This window comes from Budorcas taxicolor, chromosome 7, assembly GCF_023091745.1.
Source record: "Budorcas taxicolor isolate Tak-1 chromosome 7, Takin1.1, whole genome shotgun sequence".
Taxonomy (NCBI): domain Eukaryota; kingdom Metazoa; phylum Chordata; class Mammalia; order Artiodactyla; family Bovidae; genus Budorcas; species Budorcas taxicolor.
This window is the reverse complement of record NC_068916.1, coordinates 53,950,769-53,967,380: the sequence shown is the minus strand read 5'-3', so window position 1 is coordinate 53,967,380 and position 16,612 is coordinate 53,950,769. Positions and strand designations below refer to the sequence as shown.

The 16,612-nt window shown below is 39.5% G+C and overlaps 1 protein-coding gene and 1 non-coding gene across 4 annotated transcripts in view; one reads left to right on the top strand and one right to left on the bottom strand.

Moving 5' to 3' along the window:
- Positions 1-16,612, top strand: part of NR3C1 (nuclear receptor subfamily 3 group C member 1) — a 116,160-nt gene that overhangs the window by 35,339 nt on the left and 64,209 nt on the right. The gene's annotated exons all lie outside the window — the stretch shown is intronic.
- On the bottom strand, positions 13,980-14,051 carry TRNAC-ACA (transfer RNA cysteine (anticodon ACA)). Its single transcript has one exon. It is a non-coding gene; the product is annotated as a tRNA-Cys (tRNA).

Below are 16,612 nucleotides of genomic sequence, written 5' to 3'. Positions count from 1 at the left end.
GCCACTGCCTTCTCCTCAAGTCTTCATATCCATGCTAATTTTCTGTCTAGTTCTGCTATAGACAGAAAGTGAGAGCATTAAAACTTTGAACTGCTTTTGCTTCACATATTTTGGGGGTCCGTTGTTACGTGTGTGTGTGTGTGTTTGTCGCTCACTTCCATCGTCACACAGTCATCTTAGCCCTGGGGACGGTTTCTGTGCTGCCTCACTTTGTCTGACGCAAGTAGCCGCTCCAGCTGTCTCGTATGTGCTGTTCACATGGAATATCTTTCTCCACACTTCTATTTCCAGTTTATCTGTGTGTGTAAGGTGAGTCTCTGTAGACAGCACATAGTTGGACCATGTTTTAAAATTCATTCTGCCAACCTCTGCCTTTTGAGGGTTCAATCTATTGATACTAGTGGAGTTACTGATAAGGAGGACTCTTGTTCTTCAGTTCCTCCATCATGACCTTCTTTTGTATTAAATAGTTCGCAGTGTGGTCATTTTAACTCCCTTGTCATTCCTTTCGCTATACTTTTTGGGTTATTTTCTTACTGGTTGCCCTGGAGATTACATATTGTCTCTGTATATCTCTGTATCAGATTGTCTGTTATTGTTATAGGTTTCCTCTTTATATATTGTGTGCCTGTCCACCTAGATTTATAATTATTGTTGATACTGTTGTCTTTTCAATAAGAAAGGGAAAAGGATTTACAAACAAAAGATATATTTACACTGTTTTGTGCATTTAGGTGGCATTCCCTCCTAGCCCAGTTGGTGAAAAATCTGCAATGCAGGAGACCCAGGTCTGATTCCTGGATCCGGAAGAGCACCCCCTGGAGAAGGAAATGGCAACCCACTGCAGTATTCTTGCCTGGGAAGCCCCATGGACAGAGGTTATGCTGTTACCTTTCCTGGCGTACTTTATTTCTTCACGTGTATTTGATTTACTGTCTACTGTTTTTTCGTTTCAGCCTGAAGAACTCCCATTAGCAGTTGTCGGAGGGCAGGTTTGCTAATGATGAGCTGCTTCAGTCTTTACTATTTGAAAATGCAGTTTCTGCTTCATTTTTTAAGAACTGTGCTGCCAGATATGGACCTCTTGGTTAATTCTGATTCTTAGAGCGCTTTGAACATGTCATCGTGCTGTTTTCCGGCCTGACCCGGCATAGTTTCTGTTGAGAAATCACTCTCGTAGTCTCGTTAGGAATCACTTGAACATAATGAGTTGCTTCTCTCCTGCTGTTTTCTGTATTTAACTTTTGATAGTTTATGATGTGTCTGTGTGTGGATATTTTTAAGTCTATTCTTATGTAGTCTGTTGGGTTTCTTGAATTTATTTTTTTCCGTTTCAAGTCTACTGATTCTTCTGCCTGCTCACATCTGCTGTTGAGCCCCAATAATGAATTTTTCATTTCAGTTATTATACTTTTCTGCTCCCAAATTTTGGTTAAGTTTTATAATATCTGTTTATTAATCTACTCAGTTTAGTGACACATTCTTGTTTTTACTTTCCTTTAGTTCTTTAGACACATTTTATCTTTTGTCATGGAACACAGTTAAAATAGCCTTGTCTAGAGAGATCAACATCTGGGCTTCCTCAGGCAGCTTCCTGTCTGACTCTTTGAACTAATTCTGTAAAGGCTGCATTCTTTGTCCATTGTGAACCCTGAAGTCTCTGTTCCCTTAGCTTGGTGTCAGCTAATGGTTGAACAGTGATTTTATTAAATATCTGCAAACAAAACCATCTTCCAGTCTTTGCCTAGGGGCTCAGAGTGTTTGTTAGGATGAGCCTTTAACTCTCTCTCCTAGAGCTTACAGCTCTGCATTAGCCTTTACCTCCAGCTTCCATAGAGCTTCAAGGTCAATAAGAGATGAAATTCTAAGGGCCTTCCTGAGGCCATGCTTGTGGTCTAGATTTGCAGAATTATGTCAGACCTTTTCAAAGCCCTAGACTTTCCTTCTAAGCTTTCTGGTTAATTCATTGTGTGCCCCCAGTTGTTATTCATCACCTCAAACAACAGCAACCTAAGACATCAGCATGAACATTGCCAACAAACTTGCCCCCAATGTCTAGAGTATAGTAGCACTTTAGCACTAAGCTAGGTCGAGTTAGGCAAAATAAAGACAATCTTTTTGAGGTAGTCTTCCAGGGAGCCACCAGAATGGTCAGAACAAATACTTAGAATTCTTTGCAAATGTAAGTTTATTTTGCTATCTCTGGTGCTTGGAATGAGGGCTGTTATTTTCAAGACTACTAGTAAACTGGAGAGTAGGGGGCGGGATTGGGTAAGTTAAAAACCCTGCAAAGTTTGCTGTTCTTACCAAGAATCAGTCTGTGGGTAAGGGTGGGTGGGGAAGGGTGTTGGAATAAACATCATCTGGGTTGCTGCAAGCTTTTGAGGGTTCCAAAGAAAAGTGGATTCTGACAGTTTATGCCTTTTTTCTTTGTTCTTCTGTGGGGTGGAATCTGGAGTTCCTTACTCCACCATTTTTCTAATTTCATTCTTTTTTTAAAAAAAATTTTATTGAAATATAGTTGAGTTACAGTGTTGTTAGTCTCTGCTGTACAGCAAAGTGAATCAGTTATACAAGTTTCCACTCCTTTTTAGGTTCTTTTCCCATATTGGTAATTACAGAGTGCTAATTCCACTTCTATATTAAAAGCACTTTTTGTGAAACCCAAATTTTTTTTTTTTTTTTCTGAAGTCTCTCCCAGTTGTGAATAATGGAAAATACTACTGTGGTTGGGAAAATGAATTCACATTCGCCAAAAGCGAACATTGGAGCTCTTGCAGACTGTTTCACTGTTGGTCTTAACTTTACAATCTGTTGTCTTGTATATCACTGTATAAGTGGTCCTAAACCATCACAAGTTCAACTTTGGAACAAATGAGGTTTGAGGTTGTTTGTAAAGAGGTTGCAGTTGTTTGAAAAGTACATATTTATGCCTTCTCCACCGAACTGTCTTACGGCAACTGGCAGACATTTCAGGCCGGGCCGTGGTGGTGCTTCTGACACCCAGCAGTTGTGGCAGTAGTGCAGTCTTGACCTGTATTGTGGTATCTGAGCAGTTGACTGTTGTAGTAACATTTTTCAAACTACTCTGAGGAACTGTCAGGAACTATACTGATAACTCCAGAAGCTGGGGTTTAGCACAGAGAAACCTACCCAGCTTTTATTACATACCTCATTTCCAGTGACGCTTTTCTTTGAAGAAAGAATTCCAGGGTTTTAAATTTTATTTCAAATGCCATTTGGCATATTATATTTTTATGTGAATTTAGTGAAGTTAACTGAAAATAGAAAAATTACATTGCTAATACAGGGAAAAAATGTTGGGTTTCTGTATTTAATAAAATCAGGACAGTTTTAGAAATTGTGAATATGCACCAAATAGTCGATCCATGGCTTCATCTGCTTGGTCCTTACACTTAATCAGATGTACATTCTGTTCAGTAATACAGGGAGAAAAATCAGAGAACATGTGTAAAGTATGGGAATATATCACTGAATACACTATCTTTAGAATGAAATACAAATAAGAATTTTGTGTAGTATACTTTATTTAGCTTTCTTGCAATAGAACATTACCCACCTCATCCCTACAACCCCATGTAAAATATCTTTTCACTTGTCACAAATGTTTTTAAAAGGCATGTGTACAGAAACAAGGAATGCTTATCGCTGAATCAAGACTCTCCATTGTGACCCATAGAAGACTAATTAACAACTAACGTACCTTTCAATTCCTTTTCTAATTCTTCTAAAATTTAGTATTTTTGATTATTCCATAATTGAGAATAAAGTTTTAATTCAGTGACATCAATTCCCGTATTGCTGCTGCCTATTTTGTCTTCTGTAATTCAGCAGTTCTGCCTGTGTATGTCAATCAGTTCAGTTTAGTCGCTCAGTCGTGTCTGACTCTTTGCGACCCCATGAATTGCAGCACGCCAGGCCTCCCTGTCCATCACCAACTCCCGGAGTTCACCCAAACTCATGTCCATCGAGTCAGTGATGCCATCCAGCCATCTCATCCTCGGTCGTCCCCTTCTCCTCCTGCCCCCAATCCCTCCCAGCATCAGAGTCTTTTCCAGTGAGGCAACTCTTCGCATTGAAGTGGCCAAAGTATTGGAGTTTCAGCTTTAGCATCAGTCCTTCCAAAGAAATCCCAGGGCTGATCTCCTTCAGAATGGACTGGTTGGATCTCCTTGCAGTCCAAGGGACTCTCAAGAGTCTTCTCCAACACCACAGTTCAAAAGCATTAATTCTTCGGCGATCAGCCTTCTTCACAGTCCAACTCTCACATCCATACATGACCACAAGAAAAACCATAGCCCTGAGTAGATGGACCTTAGTCGGCAAAGTAATGTCTCTGCTTTTGAATATGCTATCTAGGTAGGTCATGATTTTCCTTCCAAGGAGTAAGCGTCTTTTAATTTCATGGCTGCAGTCACCATCTACAGTAATTCTGGAGCCCAAAAAATAAAGTCTGCCACTGTTTCCACTGTTTCCCCATCTTATTTCCCATGAAGTGATGGGACTAGATGCCATTATCTTAGTTTTCTGAATGTTGAGCTTTAAGCCAACTTTTTCACTCTTCTCTTTCACTTTCATCAAGAGGCTTTTGAGTTCCTCTTCACTTTCTGCCGTAAGAGTGGTGTCATCTGCATATCTGAGGTTATTGATACTTCTCCCAGCAATCTTGATTCCAGCTTGGGCTTCTTCCAGCCCGGTGTTTCTCATGATGTACTCTGCATATAACTTAAATAGGCAGGGTGACAATATACAGCCTTGACGTACTCCTTTTCCTATTTGGAACCAGTCTGTTGTTCCATGTCCAGGTCTAACTGTTGCTTCCTGACCTGCATAAAGGTTTCTGAAGAGGCAGGTCAGGTGGTCTAGTATTCCCATCTCTTTCAGAATTTTCCACAGTTTATTGTGATCCACACATTCAAAGGCTTTGGCATAGTCAATAAAGCAGAAATAGATCTTTTTCTGAAACTCTCTTGCTTTTTCAATGATCCAGCAGATGTTGGCAGTTTGATCTCTGGTTCCTCTGCCTTTTCTAAAACAAGCTTGAACATCAGGAAGTTCACGGTTTACATATTTCTGAAGCCTGGATTGGAAAATTTTGAGCATTACTTTACTAGTGTGTGAGATGAGTGCAATTGTGCGGTAGTTTGAGCATTCTGTGGCATTGCCTTTCTTTGGGATTGGAATGAAAACTGACCTTTTCCAGTCCTGTGGCCACTGCTGAGTTTTCCAAATTTGCTGGCATATTGAGTGCAGCACTTTCACAGCATCATCTTTCAGGATTTGAAAGAGCTCAACTGGAATTCTATCACCTCCACTAGCTTTGTTCATAGTGATGCTTTCTAAGGCCCACTTGACTTCACATTCCAGGATGTCTGGCTCTAGGTGAGTGATCCCACCATCGTGATTATCTGGGTCGTGAAGATCTGTTTTGTACAGTTTTTCTGTGTATTCTTGCCGCCTCTTCTTAATATCTTCTGCTTCTGTTAGGTCCATAGCATTTCTGTCCTTTATCAAGCCCATCTTTGCATGAAATGTTCCCTTGATATCTCTAATTTTCTTGAAGAGATCTCTAGTCTTTTCATTCTTTTCTCCTCTATTTCTTTGCATTGATCACTGAGGAAGGCTTTCTTTTCTCTCCTTGCTCTTCTTTGGAACTCTGCATTCAGATGCTTATATTTTTCCTTTTCTCCTTTGCTTTTCGCTTCTCTTCTTTTCACAGCTATTTGTAAGGCCTCCCCCAGACAGCCATTTTTCTTTTTTGCATTTCTTTTCCATGAGGATAGTCTTGATCCCTGTCTCCTGTACAATGTGACAAACCTCCGTCCATAGTTCATCAGGCACTCTATCTATCAGATCTAGGCCCTTAAATCTATTTCTCACTTCCACTGTATAATCATAAGGGATTTGATGTAGGTCATACCTGAATTGTCTAGTGGTTTTCCCTACTTTCTTCAATTTAAGTCTGAATTTGGCAATAAGGAGTTCATGATCTGAGCCACAGTCAGCTCCTGGTTTTGTTTTTGCTGACTGTATAGAGCTTCTCCATCTTTGGCTACATAGAATATAATCAGTCTGATTTCGGTGTTGACTATCTGGTGATGTCCATGTATAGAGTCTTCTCTTGCATTGTTGGAAGAGGGTGTTTGCTATGACCAGTGCGTTCTCTTGGCAAAACTCTATTAGCCTTTGCCCTGCTTTATTCCGTATTATAAGGCCAAATTTGCCTGTTACGTTACTGGTTGGGGCATAGACTTGGATTACCTTGATATTGAATGGTTTGCCTTGGAAACGAACAGAGATCATTCCGTCGTTTTTGAGATTGCATCTAAGTACTCCATTTCAGACTCTCTTGTAGACCACGATGGCTACTCCATTTCTTCTGAGGGATTCCTGCCCCCAGTAGTAGATATAATGCTCATCTGAGTTAAATTCACCTATTCCAGTCCATCTTAGTTCTCTGATTCCTAGAATGTCGACGTTCACTCTTGCCATCTCCTGTTTGACCACTTCCAATTTGCCTTGATTCATGGACCTGACATTCCAGGTTCCTATACAATATTGCTCTTGACAGCATTGGACCTTGCTTCTATCACCAGTCATATCCACAGCTGGGTATTGTTTTTGCTTTGGCTCCATCCCTTCATTCTTTCTGGAGTTATTTCTCCACTGACCTCCAGTAGCATACTGGGCACCTACTGACCTGGGGAGTTCCTCTTATATCCTATCATTTTGCCTTTTCATACCGTTCATGGGGTTCTCAAGGCAAGAATACTGAAGTGGCTTGCCATTGCCTTCTCCAGCGGACCACATTCTGTCAGACCTCTCCACCATGACCCGCCCGTCTTGGGTGGCCCCACAGGGCATGGCTTAGTTTCTTCGAGTTAGACAAGACAATGTATATTACCACATGTGAAATAGATCGCCAGTCCAGGTTCGATGCATGAGACAGGGCACTCAGGACCAGTGCAGTGGGAAGACCTGAGGGATCGGACGGGGAGAGAGGTGGGAGGGTGGTTCAGGATGGGGGACATGTACACCTGTGGCTGATGCATGTCAATGTATGGCAAAAACCACCACTATATTGTAAAGTAAATAGCTCCAATTCAAATAGAAAAAAAAAAGGAGTTGGCCCACAGATTTTGGTGGGCCGTGTTATTGCTCGGGCTTTATTTTTATAACAAAAAGGCAGTTTGATAGAGCTGTGGAAATGTGGCTTGGGGCTGATAATGGAAACAATGTGAGGTTTTAGGGCAGTGGTTTCCAAAGTCTTTAAACATAAAGACAAAGTTTGCTGGTAAGCCTGGCATTCCAGTTTCAGTTTTACTGGTTTTAGCAAACAGCTTCACTGATTTGATTGCTTCCTATATAGATTAATATTATGATTCCAAATGTATAAAATATGCTTTGTCAGCATAATATCACTTTTACCTGTTTTATGTATTGAATGTTCTGCATAAAGTTTAATGTTTTAAAACAAGATTTTGCTGCTAAGGGCTTGAAAATTCCTTTTTTAGGAGAATGAAGTAGATCAGGTTAAAACTACAAACAAAGAATAGTTTTGAGGTTCTTGTGTTCAGGTTTCTTTGGTAATGTTACACAGTAGAGTTCCTTTCATAAATATTTAATGATATCAGATATTAGATGGCTGTAATGGCTGAAGTGTTCAAAGGATGCTACAATATTCATGACTCATGATTGAAATGACATTAAGGCTATCTCTCTTCAAAATTATATCATTTATTTGTTTGGAATGCTTGTTGTTAATGCAGGTGTCCCAGAGCCTTTCTTCCTTTCTTGTCCTCTTGTGACCTGTCCACTGCAGAGCTTCTGGTGGGGAGTTCCCGATACACTGTGTGTGTGTTGCTCAGTCATGTCTGACTCTTCGCGACTCCATGGACTGTAGCCCACCAGGCTCCTGTGTCCATGGGATTCTGCAGGCAAGAATACTGGAGTGGATAGCCATTCCCTTCTCCAGAGGATCTTCCCCATCCAGGGATCGAACCAGGGTCTCTGCATTGCAGGCAGATTCTTTTCCATCTGAGCCACACTGAATGATACATAATAATGTCTCTTGGAAAATGGATGAGTAAAGAAGTGAAAAAGCCAAAATTTAACAATTCTACAAATGTTTTGTTTATTGGAGTGGAGTGTGGGAAGAGCTGCTGGTAAAAGAGGATGTGAAGAGGAGAGATATCTGCCTTAATTTCCTTGTAGCCCAACCCCATTCAGCCAGATCCTAACATAGTTCACTGAAAACAAATTTCCAGTTCAGTAACACATAATAACCTAAAGATCAAGGCATCTTAACTGGGCTGTTTTTAGATGAAAGAACTGGTCATTTGGCTTGAAAAGATATTTGTTCCAGAAAGTATCTGCCTAAGTTTTTTCTTATTTACTTCAGGTTTTTTTGTTAGCTATTAACCAGAATTTCAGACCTCATTTTAGTTCTCATGTCTAACAACAATGTAAGGAAAAGTGAGGCTTGAGGGAAGATGAGAAGATACTTGGGAATAGATGAGACAATTAAACTACAATTATGATGGTCTATACTTTTCAGTGAGGATGACTAATATATTATTACAGAATTTTCTTTCATAGTGTTAAAAATGCTAACTTGAAGGTACTAGTCTGAAAAACATACATAAAAATAGTGGGGGAGGTGAAGAAAAGGAAGGAAAAAAGCCCAGGACCCTATTTGTAGTGCCCAAATCACCCTTTTTCAGTTCAACTCTAAAGTGAAGATTACAGAATTCATTTTAAATTTTTTAATTGTGGAACTATTTCTCACTCCATAGGTAAATTGTGCATCTTTTGATCTTCTTCAGTTTTAGCTTTCTCATGGTTTGATGCTCAATTCTGTACAGGATAGAGTTGTTAACAAAAGAGTAATTAAAAAAATTTTTCCCCCATTGGTTAAAATTGAAAGGGAGATTGAGGTTAGAAATTTATCTGCGAAATGAAATTATAGAAAAATTATATTTAATTATCAACCTATTAAATTTTAATTTTGTCAATACTATGCATATTCTTTTCAAGATATTTATCATCGACAAACCATCTTGCTATCCTATAGCAAGTGTTCTTGCCTGGAGAATCCCAGGGATGGGGGAGCCTGGTGGACTGCTGTCTATGGGGTCGCACACAGTCGGACACGACTGAGGTGACTTAGCAGCAGCAGCAGCAGCAAATGTATCAGGAAATACAGTACCCACATAAAATAAAACTTTCAACCTATTTAATGAATAGCTGATGATCATTAGTCCTTTGGATTTAGAAGTAACTGAGGAAGTGCCACTCTTGCCTCAGCATTATTTTGAAATCTCGTTTATAAACCATATAATTTCCAAGGCCATGAGTCTGGCACCTTTCCAGGTATTAACTACTGTAACAGATAGAATTTGGTTTTATTTACCTACTGATTAAGGTCTAATTTAAACCTCACCCCCTAGTGAGATGTGAGAAATAGCATGTGCTCTGAGCCACACCTAGTCCCAGGACTCTGTGTATTCTTTCTTACGTGAGCTCCTAAATGAGAAATTTAACAAGTATGATGGTCATGAGCACTCAGTGCCCCGTCAGAGTTTTTTTTAGAAAGTAGTGCAGGATAATTTATTAAGTTATTTGACAGAATTTACACATGATTTTTTTTTTAAAGAAATGGAAATTATGAGAAATAGAAAAAAACCAAAGACATGGCAGAAGAATTATTACTGTAGGACCAAAGGTTGTAGGAACTAACACTCCAAATTTATTGGGCATAATGGACTTGGAACAGGGAGAAACAAAAAAACAACCCATACTAGTTCTGAGGGCCTCCGTAATCCTACATTTAATAAAATTATTCACTCTGCCCTTTGGGCTTGGGAATTAGGGAAAATTGACAAGATAACTAGAAAATGGTTGTCATGAAATTATTTGCTTAGGGTACTCTAATAGTAAATGATATGTTTTTAGAACCTATGGAAAAGTTGGCCCAAGAATCATATAAGGAAGAAGCCAGAGAAGCACACTCCTACAGAACTGAGCTGTTTTATAGTAGCTAGCTCTGGATGTTTCTGAAGTGTTATCAGCTCCTTTCTCTTTCCACAGAGGCTGTTGAAAGTATCTGTCATTTCTGTGGTTAGTCATCTTTTTTCTCCAGATACATGATTTTTAAAAGTACCTTTGGCTCCTAGGGCCCTTTGAGTTAGGGTTTATTCAAAATGCTTGGTGACTTGATTCTAGGATTATGTGATGAGACATTCCCTTTTTATGTCCTATCACTCATTTTAACATTCATTGAACACAGTGCGTGAAAGATATGTTCTGAACTTTCAGTGGCCATTGATACCAGTGATGGCAGATAACCATGGGGAGACATTTAGACAAAAGCGATAGTAGACAAGTTTGATCCAGAATAAAAGGTTTGTTACTGCTGGTTTTCTCTAAACTAGCCAGTGTGGGTGGGGAGAGGCTCTCCAAGTGCCAGGTAGCAAACATGTTTCCTCAGGGCAGACCAGGAATCACTGTTTGAACCATTGTGTTATTCTAACCCACTTCTCACTAGATAATAAGAGTTCACTTTTTCTATTTTTCACTCCTCCTCTGGACATTCTGTTTCTCTTACAATTCTCGGTTTTCATGTTAAGCACTGCATATTTAAAGGTTTCAGTCTAGTTAAGTTCAAATCCATTTTAAGATTGTAGTCTTTAAAAGTTATATTTAAAAGGTGGTTTAGTCACTAAATCATGTCTGACTCTTGCGACCCCATGGACTGTAGCTAGCTGGGCTCCTCTGCCCATGGGACTCTCCAGGCAAGTGTCCTGGAGTGGGTTGCCGTTTCCTTCTCCAATATTTAAAAGGTACTTAGACTTATTAGAGGACACCACTCATGCCACTGATGCACTGTTAAGGTCTGGCGTGTGTATTATAATGTCACTCAGTTGTGTCCAGCTCTTTTCTGCCCCATGGACTGCAGTCCACCAGGTTGCTCTGTCCATGGAATTCTCCAGGCAGCAGTACTGGAGTGGGAGGCCATTCCCTTCTCCAGGGATCTTGCAGACCCAGGGACTGAACCCAGGTCTTCTGCATTGCAGGCAGATTCTCTACCGTCTGAGCCACCAGGGAAGCCCAGCAGTGTTAGCTGGTCAGTCAATTATTTGACTTTAAAATGCTGAGGTTATGGAAACTGGATTAGAATATTTCAAGCAGTATTAAAAGTAATACCTCTAAGAATTTAATAAAGCTTATAAACCTCTCTTTCTCTGTTGCTCTGTCTGGAAAGGACAGTCTGACTCTGTCTGTAGGCATTCATTCTGTGTGGTGTGATTGGTGGACAAGGAGTAAACAACTTACTGTAAATGGGCACCATGCCAGCTGGCTTCATGCAGCATCAAACTTGTGATTTGCAGTCAGGGTTAGGAAAATGCCTTTTAACTTATTCATTTCCGCTTCTTTTAAACAGGGGAAAAAGGAACAACTGTACTGATTCATTAAGTACCTCATAAGATCTTTTAAGGCTTACAAGATCTTTTAGGAATTCCTCGGAAGTTATTAGTACTATTTCACAGGATCTGAATACGTCCCACATAAATAACAATGATACGTTTTAAAAGGCAGTTAATCATTAAAAGGAATTTTTTAAATTGGTTTTTCCTCACCTGGTGTATCAGGGGTTATATTTGGGAATTTCTCTGACCTAGTTTCAAAAAATTCAATTTACTGGCCAATTTATTTTGGAGAAAAAATATGATTAAAAAAACTGAGTTTTTTTTTTTTTTTTTTTACTTAGATAAGATAAACCCAAAGATACCTTTCCTCTAAAGGTATATTATGACCAAAGCAATTGTTTGGAGCTGGTGAATCATTCAGCCACCTGAGCCAACTGAATGTCATCCCTACATGAAAAGTGGAGGCTCCTGAATTGTGTACAATTTTTTACTGATAAACTAGCCAAGGCCTAATGGTCTTCTTGAATATTCTGTTATATTTCTCCACAGTGCAAAAGATGGTTGTGGTTAGTTTTTTTTTTTTTAATTAAGATTAGAGCTGTTTTGTGGAATCAAATTACTAATTTGGAGGTTTCTAACAGATTTTTGTTTACTTGTAAATTGGATGAAAGCAGTTTTGTCTAAACTGAAATTTATTTTAAAAATTAAAGCATTAAGATCTAAAAAAAAATAAATGTTTTGGACAATAAAAATTAACTGCATTATAAAAGTTTTCTTTGGGTGAAAAGACATTTACTGAGTTGGCGCATGTTTCCCTTTCTAAGAAATTTCATAGAAATCCCTGTCTGTCCTTTTAATGCCTTTTAAAGACTTTTGATTTTAGAGCCTGCCTTTCTTTCACTGTTAAAATAGGGGGGAAATCTTTTCTTTTTAGTGTGCAGTGTACTTTTAGTTCTCCCTGAACCAGTATTGTTAGCTTTTCTTGGGCCGTAACCCCCTTTGAGAACCACTGACCTTCTCCCAAAGAAAAATGAAACACACATACATACAATGTTTTATCATTTTATCAATGAGGAAATTCTTGGAACTAACTCAAGTCAGTAAGTAAGCCCTATGGGTCTGTCAACACTGCAGAAAATACAATCTAGAAGGCTAGGTTTGAAGTCTCTATTGTTAACAATGTTTAAGGAACTCAAATAACGTGAAACTTTTTTCCTCTTGAAAACTAAAAAAGCAAGTCAAAACCAGGACTGGTATTTGTCATTTCATCCAATAATGCTTTACTTATTTTGAACTTAAGCATTAGGCTAAAAATTAAGATAGTTGATGCTATAAATAATACTAAGAAATTGACCATTAGCTCTAAAAGTATTCAAAAGTTAAGTCGACATTTATTTTAATATGAATTAAGCTAAACAATTAGCAATAACAGAGGCGCCAAACAGATTGTGTGCCCCAAGTATGTAGAATATAAATTACATGTTCTGTCAGCTCTAACTGGTGCAAAGACTGTGATGAGTGAAAAATAGCTAATCATCAAATCAGAATCCCCTGGGAAATTCTCAGGCTCCATACCAGATTTAATAAATTAAAATGGGCTCAGGATTGGTTATTTATGTATTGCAAAAGCCCTCCAAATGCTTCAGGTATTTCTTCTGAGAACTACTGGCAATGTAATAGCGGTGGCCATTGGAGGAGTATAGTCATCTTAGATATTATCAATAATAATATTTTCTGGCTGAAAGATAAAAGCAGGTAAAAAAGACATGCTGTAGAATGTGTTGAGATGTTCGCAATATGAATGGGATGTGCTAAATTATAGTGACAGTAAGTAGGGGGACATACCCCATGGCATACTCTATACTTCCTCTGTAAAACCAAGAAGCTGTGTCCAGGATAATCAGTTCATGCAATTAAGTGGAATTTTAAGTTCACAATAATGAATTCTTACTGTACCAATCTCAGAAGAAATTTTTCATAAATGTTATTTGGGAATATAAGATAAAGTGCACATAGTCTACTGATTGAGCTGAGGGTCATTTCATTTATATATCTTTATATATGTGAACATATACATGCATTTATATTTATCATTTAATTCACCATGTAATCTAGTACCAGTGCAAGCAGCATCAATTATCAAAGGGCAGCACTTTGCTAAGCATTTTATCACTGCACTGCATTAAGTGTTTTACCCATGTATGTGATTGTGCAGAATCTTCAAAAGTTACAAAGAAAAGCAAAATTAAGAGAATGGGAATGTTGTCGGGGATTCAGCTATGCCTGGGGTTACATAACAAAACCCACTTGGTCTTTTAGGTCATCTTTAATATTTCCCTTCGCTGTGTCACAGGCCTCGCTGATCTGTTTGGATTAAAATTAAAATCTGATGCCTATATGATATGATTCGCTGAGTCATGTCCGGACTCTTTGCGACCCCGTGGACTGTAGCCTTCTAGGCTCTTCCATTCATGGGATTCTCCAGGCAGGAATACTGGAGTGGGCTGCCATTTCCTTCTCCAGGAGATCTTCCCAACCCAGGGATTGAACCCGGGTCTCCTGCATTGTAAGCAGACGCTTTACCATCTGAGCCACCAGGGAAGTCTGTTGTATAACTGGGAAGTATGACACTTGCTGGTCTAGGGCAGTGTGTACAAACTGGCTGTCTTCCAGTTGGAAACTGCTGGACAGCTTCTCCGAGACCGGTAAGGGGAAAACCTTTGAAAAGAAAGCCATTATTTCTTTTTCTTGTCATTTTACTTAGCTGAGAAGGTAGTAGAATGAACTGATAATAGTGTGGAAATGTTTTCTAAAAAACAGTTTATAAAATGCATTATTAATTGTTAAAAGAACACCATTCCCCTTCTTTAAGCCTCATGTCTCATGCTGTAGCACAGCAGGGAATGTTTGAGTTAGGAGACTGCTGCATCAGGTACTGTTTGTTCTCTGGGTGGGATAAATAGAGCCCTGGACCCATCTACCCCCAATCCTTTTTTTTTTCCCATAAAAGAAAAATTACTCTCACCAACATGCTTATAGTTAAAATTTTGACCTTTTAAAGTTTTATAATTTTTAAGGTAATTTTTTAAAAGTCAGGTGTGTGGAATGTGGGCAAAATGACTGGACACAGATTGGTACAAAATCCTGGAAGTGTCTGAACATCATGATGAATAAGCAGTTTGGATTTTATCCGAAGGTAGTGGAGAATCATTATGTTTTGACCCAGGATTGATTTGCTCTAAGCTGTACCTAAGAAAGAAATTACTCTAGCAGTCATATGTAAGATAAATTATATATTGCTTTGTTCTGAGGAAGGGAGAGTTGTGGAAGAGAGACTAAAGAGAAACGGAGGCACACGACCCACTGATAAAGATCAGGGAAGTGGCAGTAAAAGCAGGAGCTGGCGTGGTGCCAGTGGAGGACACAGGCGGACAGACGTGAGACTCACTTGGACATAGGACTGACCTTGGTTTCTGTCTACACTACGGACATCTTTCCAAAGTTACCAATTAGCCGCTTCTGTTAAATCCAGTGGACACATTCCAGCGACCTACAGTGTACCAGCCGTATGCTAGATACCAGGGTCCCACTTGTAAAGGCTTCTGTCCATGCATTTTCGTAACATAATACTCTTTCTAGGTTTCCCTCCTTCCGCCTCTCTGGCCTCCTCTTTTCCACATTCCCCCTCCTTGCTGTTTCTCAGAGCTCCATCCAAGGCCTTTCTCTCACTGCTTCAGCTACCACCTGTCCATATGCAGTGGACACCTGTATTTTCTGTATCTCCAGCTCAAACACGTTCTCTCAACCTCCTGACCCTTATTTCCAGCTACCTGCTGAGTATCTTTTCTTCGATGAGTTATAGTCATCTCAGACTCAACATGTCCAAAATGACAAATCAGCTTATTCCAGGCCATGCTTCCTTTTGCTTCCTTCTTTGATCCATACTCCATCCTGTAGCTGCAGCATTCATACATGCAGATAATGATCAGATGATTCCCTGGTTATAATTCCTTAGGGTCCCCACTGCTTCAGGACACTCTCACGGTTTACGATGGCTTCAAGAACTCTTATGATCTAGCAATAACCTTTTTATTGTGTAACTTTCCAAACTGATATTATTTCCCTCTTTCTTGCCTCTGGGCCTTTGCATTATGCTATTTCATACACTTCACCCCACCTCTAACCACATATCCTTTCCACCTGGCTAGCCACCTCTTTCTCCTCAGTAGCCAAAACCCAGCTAAAATTCACATCCTCAAGCAAGCCAATTCCTGATCCCCTGCGATGGGTTAGATGCCCCTCCTCAGTATCTGGCATTTTCTCTATCCTAGTGTTTATCTCACTGTATTACAATTACCTGTTTACTTGTCTCTATCTGCCATTAGTCTAAAAGTTCTGTGAGAGGAAAGGACTATATCTGTCTTCTTCACTGTGATATACCTAGTGCCTGCATGATGGGTGCTCAATAAATATTTAATAAAATTAATATTAAGTAAATATTAAAATATTTATGCAAAAAAATAAATACAAATAAATGAAAAAATGAGCAGTAAGAGTAAGTTAGAAGAAAACAAGACTATGGAAGATGTAGAAAGGAGCAAGATAAGACGTGGAAGAATAGTTGGATTTGTTTTAGGAGATACTGTTTAGACCACTATAAATGAAGCAGAAACTGAGGCCTGGGTGTGGGCATAATCATCAAACAATGGATAGCAGTAGGTGACAGGATGGGGAGAAAGAGCCAAACTCCCAAGTAGATCTTCAGTTTCAGTTGAGTCGCTCAGTCATGTCCAACTCTTTGAAACCCCATGGACTGCAGCACGCCAGGCCTCCCTGTCCGTTACCAACTCCCAGAGCTTACTCAAACTCATGTCCGTTGAGCTGGTGATGCCATCCAACCATCTCATCCTCTGTCGTCCCCTTCTCCTCCTGCCTTCAATCTTTCCTAGCATCAGGGTCTTTTCCAATGAGTCAGTTCTTCATATCAGGTGGCCAAAGTATTGGAGTTTCAGCTTCAGCATCAGTCCTTCCAGTGAACATTCAGGATTGATTTCCTTGAGATGGACTGGTTGGATCTCCTTGCAGTCCAAGGAACTCTTCAGGAGTCTTCTCCAACACCACAGTTCAAAAGCATTCTTCAGCGCTCAGCTTTCTTTATAGTC